At 40.1% G+C, this 9,899-nt stretch overlaps 1 long non-coding RNA gene across 1 annotated transcript; it reads right to left on the bottom strand.

The window, feature by feature from the left end:
• Nucleotides 1-588: 588 nt before the first annotated feature.
• On the bottom strand, nucleotides 589-2,505 carry LOC310960282. The gene is made up of 3 exons (XR_014593594.1): nucleotides 2,316-2,505; nucleotides 870-943; nucleotides 589-714 (listed from the first exon to the last, which is right to left on the bottom strand). It is a non-coding gene; the product is annotated as an uncharacterized lncRNA (long non-coding RNA).
• Nucleotides 2,506-9,899: the final 7,394 nt, after the last annotated feature.

Genomic DNA, 9,899 nt, shown 5'->3' with positions numbered 1-9,899 from the left:
TTTCTGTGCAAACCTTTTACTCTCCTCTCTCCGTCTCCACACGCAGAGCAGCAGATGTAAAATAGAATCGACATGTGCGCATTGCTGTCAGAGGTCTGATATATGCAGTGGCGGGGCAAGGGTCCTTTGGGGCTCCAAGCAAGAAATTTGTGGGGGCCCCACCCCATCCCTCCACAGTGAAAAAAATTGTTTTTTGCACACAATTTCTGGGACATTTGATATGTATACTGAAAATAATACTTTAGAAGAGATTAGGGGTTCTCAAAGTGAATTTCAGGGAGGAACAGAAATTCTTAAAACCCTACGCCTATCAATAATTGTTGTAAATTAACTGACACCAACACAATATAAAATATGAACTTTTTTTATTACAAAAAATAGAAATCTGAATGTTGTTAACAATAAAATAAATACAAAAATTAAAATTGACTGTTCACATTTGGGTCTTGATGGAGCTGATGACAAAAAACAAAAAAAACAACAACAGGGTATATTTGTTATAAATAATCTTTAATAGCATGGGCTAATTACAGCAATTCTTGTTGCAGTTATTATTATTGTCATTGTTATATGTTCTCTATGGAAGTAAAAAAAAATTATTTAACTCACAGTCATCTGTGTCAGCAGTTGGACTTGATCTCTGATCATCGGTTGGATGTTCCTGCGCAGGAGGTTGGGAAACCACTGTGCTGCTGGAGGTGGATGTTGATGGAACTAAACTCAAAAAACAACAACAGGGCATATGAGAATCTCTAAGGGCAGGAATATGATTATGTATGTGCACAGCATTTTCTACTACTACAGCTTAATACTACTGCCATGAAGAATATTAAGGCATAACATTATCAATTGTGGAATAATGAACTTACAGTTGTCATCAGGGATGGGAGGGGGAACATCATCCTTCCCTGGATGTGTTGGTTTAAAAAAGACAGTAATGATCCTGAGGAGAGATGAGAGGGAAACATATTGTTAAGTTCAACATGTATTATGCACTTGATGTACTCTTGTGGTGGGTGCATATATCATATGTACTGCCAAACACATATTTCTCCCTTTCTGGCACTATTAAGTTCATCTCATCATTATGCAAAGCTTATCATAGAAGGTGTACTTTAGTATTACATACTACAGTGGAAACCGCTTATAGTGATCACGTTGGTCCAGAGCCAATTTGATCACTATAAGCGGTTGGTCGCTATAACCGAATTCTTATTACAGTATTTCACATTTTTTATGCAGAATATTATCTAAACGCCATTTGTATCGTTTTTCAATGATAAGAATTGCACGAAACGAACCGTTTCAGCATTTACTGAATTTTATTATGGTTTCAAACACATTCGTTTCAAATGCTCCTTTTGAGAGGAACCATGCAAGTTATATTACTGCGCAGTGCGCAGACATAACTCATAAATACATAAATACAAATACAGTAACTTCTTCTGTGCGTCGGCTCTGCCGTGAAGCCGGTGCATTTTTTTAAAACAAGTCTTAAAATAAACTTTGAAACACTGTTTCATAGAACAACAACATAGAAGATAACAACGGCATCAAGAAGAGTTAAGCTACGTCTGTTTTGTGTTGCGGCTCCGCTGCGCCGCGTTAAGAAGTCACTTCACATGTTTCCATGGATCAGTGTTGTCTAACACCAAGTTCACTGGTTTTTCAAAACGATAAAAAAAATCTGTCATAAGCCTTGAGGAGACGTTTCTCATCAGGTGGCAATGACTTCCCTTTTCCAGCCATGATTCGCGCGCTTGCTGCCGGTGTCAACTCCTTACATTAACTAGCTGTTAGCTCACTCGTTAGCTAGCTGTTAGCTCACTCGTTAGCTAGCTGTTAGCTCACTCGTTAGCTAGCTGTTAGCTCACTCGGCAGAAGCAGACGTCCAGCACGTTTTCATTCATAAAATGAGAAAAAAAAAATGAACACTATAAGCGGATTTCTCGATCACTATAAACGAATTATTTAAACAGCATTTGTATAGAAATGATTCTGTCCCAAGCCTTTTGATCCATATAAGCGGTTGATCACTATATTCGTGATCACTATAATCGGTTTCCACTGTATTAGGCTGTTGTTGTTGTTGTTGCTGTTGTTGTTGTTGTTGTTAGACTGTCTGCCTCACTAAACTTTCTGTTGTTTTCTGCTGGTTGAGACTGGAGAGTGGTGCACATCTCCTCCTGCTAGCTAGCTTCATGTAGCTGTGTCCTGTTACGCATTCGTCATAGCTTAGTTTTTAGCTTATTAGCCGCTATGGAGTCCGTGACAACACAACACAGTCAGTCAGAAAAACATAACAATGCACTTACCACTGTCTTACTTTCGTTTTTCCTCCCTTTCCTTCCTCTGTTTTTTCTTTTCTGCCCCGCTGGGATAACTCCTCTTCATCTTTTCGCAAGCGCGGAGCTCGGTGTAAGTGGGCGGAGCTCGGTGCTAAACAAACAATCAAACCTGCGGTTCGCGCTGATTGACACAGACAGCGCCGACGGCAGAAGTGACGTGGGGGCCCCCAAGGGGGGTTGCTACGGCGCTTTTTCATAGTAAATGCCCGTTGTTGTCGTTGCTGTGCCGTACATTAGCACTTGGGGCACCGGTCACTGGGGAGGATGCCCAAGTGGGGGCCCCCTGGAAGCCGGGGCCCCAGGCAATTGCCTGGTTTGCCTGTTGGCAAGCCCCGCCCCTGGATATATGACATGAGAGTGTGTGTAAATACACATGACATCAGATGGGCTTAAGCTACATGGAGGTAAACGTCCAGATTAGTGCCGTCCCTCAGTGGAAATGCTACAGCCTCGCCTGCCTTTCTGTCACTAACTCTACCCTCACTGTCTGAAACACACTCAGAAACAATCCTCATATTTGCTTAGCCCTGCTGAGGTTAATATGAATTCTCCAAGGTTTTGCTTTCCCCAAAGACATTATCGGTTCACACCTAAGCGAGAAGCAACCACATTTCCATCTCAGGAAATAGATTCACTGTATGCTTGCCATATGGTTTCCAAACTAATTCAGTGTATTGTATGGAGGGAGTGCACAGTAATAAGCATGATTGCTATACGGGTATATCATATTCAGCCCCATCTCTGTTACAGCACAAGGCCAGATTTCATTGTTGTATTAGCTGTCTTTCCAGGAAGGATGAATAAATGAATTATTATTTGGAAACAGCCCCAATGAGGCAATAGACAAGAGTCACAGACTCGAGCTGAATACATGTTACAATATACAGTGTTTATTCTTAAAATATTGTTACTGCAACCTGTTCAAAATAATTATCATTTTCTTTCTTTCAATCTAGATTTAGCGTACACTTTATTCAGAATATTCTCACCACCGTACCTCACCATCAGGCTAGCCTTTTTGAGGGGAATTTCGGCCGTTCTATGCTCTCTTCAAAGCCACCAGACTGCTTTAACAAAAACAGTGATTTTACCTCTCAGAGCACAAGATCAATCAATCTTCAAAGTCCCACGATAACACAACACACTAACCGATGGAGACAGCAGTAGAGCGGCAACTCCTGACAAAATTACTGGTTTTGTCAATGGACTCTGGTGGCTTTGAAGAGAGCAGTGATGGATATAACGTCTTCTGACAGCAAGGTAAAGATGTGTAAATATATTCAATACAGCGTAAACTTGATACACAAACTGATATTGATTTTTTTTCAGTATATTGCCGAGTTTCAGTGCTGTCTGCTTCTCCAAACTGGGGATGTGCCAACCACCTACTGTAGATTATACACTGACTATGGATAAGGACCTATACAACCACACTTCAAAAAATCACAACTATACTTTCATTACTTTTTATTTGGTTGTTTACTATAAAAGTTGTGATTAATGTCCCATATCCTCATATATGTTGTTTTTGCTCTATATTGAAAATCAAATTTCACGTCAAGGGACCAATAAGATCTGAACTGAACTGAATTTAAGTGATGTAGAGGAGGGGGGACAAGGTGAAGGAGGAGTGGAGGGGGAAAAAAGATACCAACATGATCTCTTCTTGTTCTCCCAAAGAATAAAAAGTTAAAATCGAATCAATGTCTTGTTGACAATATTATTTCAGTTCTTTTAATGAACTCTATTCCAAATATGAGTTATTTTCGGAGTTACAGTAGCTGTCTGTGTCCCAACATTTATACGACAAAATAGCAAAAACATGCAGCTTTTCACTGTATTTATGCAACTGCAACAGATGGATAATGTGTGCTGCATCTGAGTGGGAACAACCTTTTAAACCAAGATATATCTTTTTAGTGATTAACATTATTTTCCATGATAAGTTCATAACAATCCTGTTATCAAACTAGCAGAAAATAGAGTTTCCTGAAAGTGAAATTACTTCTGATAGTGCGATGTAAGCTAGAAATGATTCTTAATACTAAATAACAATCTGTAATATGAACAGTTTAATAAAAGATGAGAATTTTCTCCAATTCATGATTCTGAAGATAATAACTAGCACTTAGGAGGATAAATTAACATACACTCAGTGACCAGAGGAGAGCCCCTGCAGCAAACCAGAGTGTATTTTAATAATAATAATAATTACATTTTTAATCAAAGTGAATTTGCAGCAGGATTTTACAGCCTTCCCCTCCTCCATGTGTGACTCTGGATGTTAGGCAATGCAGAGAAGTTGTTCCTTCAGTTATGTATAAAACGCTGAGCACTCTGGGTGCTGATGGTGAGGGAGTCTTTTAATTATCACGGCTGAGCGCGCAGCACAAACAACAGCACTACACAGTCACCATGACGGGTGCAACACACTCCATCTTACACTTTGATGCCTCTATATATCCGGCTTTTTGGCTGCAAATCATTTACAGAAAAAGCTTCCTGGACCTGGAAGAAACAAATTCTTTTGTATAAAATCTTAAAAACTTTATTAGAAATCAGCAACACTTGTCACCGCGCCCAGTATTGGCCTGTGTGCCTTGTCTGTTCTCAGCTCTTTGGCTTCCAGTTTGTAGATTTTGTTGTTTTCACACTTGCATTGCATATATTCTAATGTGTATGCTGTGACAGCTGAAGCAATTTAATCGATTATCAAAAAATTTCCAGTCAGAGGATTTGAAGATATCACCGTCTCAAACACACTGCAAAGACTAAAGCTAACGGCCAGTGGCGTAGCGTCGTTATGCTAGGCTCCAGTGCCAGCCTTGCGTGGCCCAGTGAAATATGACCAGATTTTCCAGCAGGTCATGCTCTTTTGTAAATGTTGAGAATAAAACAAAATAAATGAAGTAATTGTGATGATAACTTTTTTTTTACCTAGTTAGCACTTAAACAACACAACCCACTGCTGAAGACTAAATTATATTCACTGTAGTCCTATGTACTTCTCTCACTTACCTTTTTCGTTCCTTGTGCACTGATACACTTAGCTGAACAACCAATCAGAGCGATTTCACTCACCCAGGGGCTTCGCTGTCTATTCAACATGCTAAATGAGTCAAAAGGCCACCGACGAAGGCCCATTAGTGCCTACGGTGCAGGACACATCGCAAAAACTAGGTCGACCAAAGGCCTACGGTAACTGTATTGTACTCTACATCAGTAACTTAATGGAGAAAATGATTAATCAATTACTTGAGAAAATAATCTTAACATTAATCAAGTAAAGTTGCCGCACTAATTGCTTGTCTTTCTTTTTTCATCTGATGTTGAGCTGCCCTCTGTGTCACCTGCCTGAAAAAATCATATCGGGCTTGTTGTTATTCTGAACCAACCATCTAACATCTGTTGAAAACTGTCCACATGGAAAACTGTGGCACAATTTGCAGTGACGTCGATCTACATGAAAATTTGGAAAATAAACTAAAGCAGTAAGGTCAGAGGCTCACCTGCCTCTTTGTCGGCAGCCTGATTAGAAATTCGATACACGGCAGCACCATTAGAGAGTTCAGGCACACTTAACTCTCACAGGCCTGCAAAAGTCTCGGGCAGCGTGCCCCCTCTTCCATACTAACACTCCCTCCCACTCTCTTTATCTTTCAAACAGATGATTTTTTTTATTCTGACAAGTGTTTGCTTCACAATTAATGTGACACCACAGGCGGGTTATTCTAGTAATTTAGGAGTTCTGACCCGGGGAGGCCCTGCAGTACAGTAATTAAGCCATGGCTTTTAATTCTAACCACTGCCACATCCAGAGCTACAACAAAGGGAACAACACACCAAGACATAACATGAAACTTTACCTGAACCCCGGGTGGCATCTTCAGAGATGATATTAAACCGTTTCCCTGTGGAGCCAGCATCATTAAACAGGTGTTAGATTAAAAGAGGAAGTGTCACTGTTGTGAATGCCTTGGTGAGGTGTATAATGCATGCATTTTGAGTCAAATACAGTTCACAACATGCCTCCATTTAAATGACTGACTAACATTTTGAAAATGGTGGGGGAAAAAGGAAACCACACAGAAACACACACACCCCCTAATATGTTTCGCTTTTGTAAACTCATAAGATTCGGTTGACAGTCAATATTAGAACAGCAGTTATGTAACGCTCTCTGATGCCCCATCTGTTCACCTCATTTACCACTGTTTAAAGAAATGAATTTACTCAGGCATACACCTTAAATGTAGTTACAGTAGCTTCCTGTCTGTAAGGAGAAAAAACACCACAAAGAGAGAGACAGACACAGAGAGAGAGAGAGAAAAGGGAAAAGAGGACAGGAGTCTAAGTTTCAATTTTCCACCTCTCTTCCTGCTCTTTTGAACAGCTCTTCTTCCCTCACCTCTTAGTCACGCCTCAGTTGAGGCATCAGGCTCACGTCTCCAGAACAGATGTGATCATATCAGGGGCACATCTCTCCAGCAGCCCACCCACCTCTGTCCTCCCACAGACACACCACTGCTGTCTGAGCCACAACCAACCTCTAACCACATCCGTGCACACAAACAAAAGCATCTACTACACACTGTGACAGTGCACAGAAACATGCACACGTGTGCTAAACCAAATGCTTCCCAGGAGTGTATAAAACCATGGACTTTAGATTTTAGATTAAGGTGGAGGTTACAATATAAATTATTAAGAGAAACCTGTGAAATGAAAATACAAACACACCCTCTTTCATTTTGTTTATGTTATGTAACCATTGTTTTGTTAAGATACCACAGAGGTCAAAAGAAAGCTGTAAAGTTATAAATAATGTATCTTACAGCACATCTTTTACCTAGTAGTAAAATAAAAGTGACTGGAGACCATGGACAGCATACAGTAATATCGCTGTGTCTACATGGCCTTTTTTGTTCAATTGTTCCCAATAAAGAGAGAGCGCATGCCTAGACAAATAGGTGCTGAACCCAGGTTATTTTTTTCCATGCGCTTCGCCTTGTTAGTGCGGCCCCTCCTAATGCTTCTATTTGAATATCTAAGTGCATTCAATCATGAAGGTAAAAAACCCAGAACAGCAAGAATCGTATGAAAACATTAGCTTCAAAATAAGCCAAACTACAGTCCTACATATAAATGCAGGATGTCACAGAACCAATAGTTGGAAAAGCTGAAGGGGGAGAGAGAGGGGGGGGGGGGAGAGAGAGAGAGAGAGAGAGAGAGAGAGAGAGAGAGAGAGAGAGAGAGAGAGAGAGAGAGAGAGAGAGAGAGAAAGAGAGAGAGAGAGAGAGAGAGAGAGAGAGAGAGAGAGAGAGAGAGAGAGAGAGAGAGGGAGAGCAGTGTGAAGTATCTCAGTGACAGTTACGGTTGAGTGACCTGCCTTTAAATTCGACCGGTGAGGATCAAGAAGGTTGTTCAAGTGGAGATTGGAAGAGAGTTGATTAAAAACAGCACGCTCCAGTGTTTTGGAGAAAGAATACAGAACGTATGTCATCTATATTTTTTACGTGGGTTGGCAGAAGGGAGGAAGGAGGGGGGACCGTGGGGTCAGGGAGGTTTGAGGACAGTTTTTTGCTGTTGAACATGAACACAATTGGATTCATTGTATCAACTTTCCACTGAGAATTTATGCAAATCAACTGTTTCGGGACCTAACTGTGCAGAAATATTAAAATACAAGGGATTATCATGAAGTGGGGTCAGAGGTCAAGGGACCCCTTTAAAAATGGCCATGCCAGTTTTACCTTGCAACTTTGGATTAAGAAAGTTATTTCGGTTAAGAGCTCCCATGCTGCTTCAAGTCACTTTCTGGGGTGGTTAATCAGATTTCAGGCCACCTTAACAGCTTCTCTAGCTCCGTATAATTACCACAAATAACAGTTCATGTAATAAACATGAGGGACATTTTATTACCAAAAGGTTTATACTGTCTTTTAATACTGTTTAACGGCTGCTATCACTCAATGTAATGAATGCTTAAAAGGAAGTGTACATCACCTGAGGGCCGAGGGGGGAGACATCACTCATTTTGTTGTCTTTGTTCTCAACAGCGGCGGTTTAATCTCACGGGAATTTAGAGCTACTGTTTCATTTAGGAAAGGTTGCGTGCTGTTAAAACATCCATTTAGTAGGTGTTTGAAACGCAGACAGAAGGAAAATGTGAATACACCCTGAATATATAAGCTACAGCAAATGATTTTATTCTGCTCTTTAGAGCAAAAGAGCAAAGGCTCCTGTGATGCTGTGGGCTAATCACCCTTGTGCTACAGCCTTCATTAGTTTCTCTGGGAATCAATGAGAAAAAGCTCCAGACAAATTAAACATTCATACTCTTCTACATTTGCCCAAGTATCTGGGATTTTTTATACATTTGTCACCAAACAACAACTGCAGTGGGACACAAACCCATATGTGAGAGATTAAAGATGAACAACACTTTGGCATGATTCGTTAGAGGTTAGGTTGGATTTCAGAAGGGTGGTACTAGCCCTCAGATGAATGCTTTATGTGTAATCTAACTCAACAGCAGATTAACAGTCTAGAAGAAAAAACATTTTCAATACAAATCATAGGGTCAACATATAAAATATGATGCATTAGACTGAAATACACAATGCTGTCCCTGAAGTCCAACTCATCCAGCTATATTATCAAAATACTGCTTCCACTGCATAAAACCTGGAATACTTATACTAATAAATATACCATTTAGAAAATGGCCATTTAGCAGAAGGACACAACATATTTTTTGCTGATGATACTTTTACTTACTTTACTAAATTTTGAATGCAGGTGTTTTACACTTAACAAAGTATATGTATAGTGGTACAGTTCTCTCCAATATGCCACTTATGCATCCTTAAAATCTAATAAAAGTGTTTTTCATCCTCATAATGCAGACAAATACAAGGCTGTTTAAACTATTTTCTAGATCTATGTTTGCTACCTTGCAGTCTTCTTCTCTCATGTGGTTGCAGTATTTCTGCAAATATCTGTTTGTTACCATCAACAGTTGTCCATCAGTGGAAGACTGTGAAACCAGTAACAGGAACATGCATCATGTTGCCTGCATGCTCGCGTTTGTGCACACTACAAACAAAGCAAGGACCCACTCGTACAAACATCGCTCCATAGCGATTCTGTTTGTAAAAACCTCCACAGTGTACCTTTTAAGTTGAACTGAAGTTGATTCTAATGTTCTGTGTAAGGAAGTGTGAACTACTGTATGACACTGCAGCTACTTTTTATGATATATTTGTAGAAACAGCATCGAAGCATCAAGCCTCTAGGTGGGTGTTTCCCACAGAGATCTGTATTCTTACAAACACTGTACTAACATGTCTGTGTAAAGACTTGATAACTTGGTTTTATCAATGTAAGAATGCACAGATTCAGGAATGTTATCTTCAATAGTTTTATTAATAACAGCAGGCAGATGTGCATGTGTGCTTATGTTTCTGAACGCACTGGTGCACGGATGTACAGTACTGTGAGCAATTTTACCAGTGCCACCAGAGTCAGAAGCAAAAATGCACCACATCT

This window comes from Echiichthys vipera (assembly GCF_963691815.1).
Source record: "Echiichthys vipera genome assembly, chromosome: 17".
In the NCBI taxonomy this organism is placed as follows: Eukaryota; Metazoa; Chordata; class Actinopteri; order Perciformes; family Trachinidae; genus Echiichthys; species Echiichthys vipera.
Note: the sequence above shows the minus strand (reverse complement) of the source record. Positions and strands in the feature narration are given on the sequence as shown.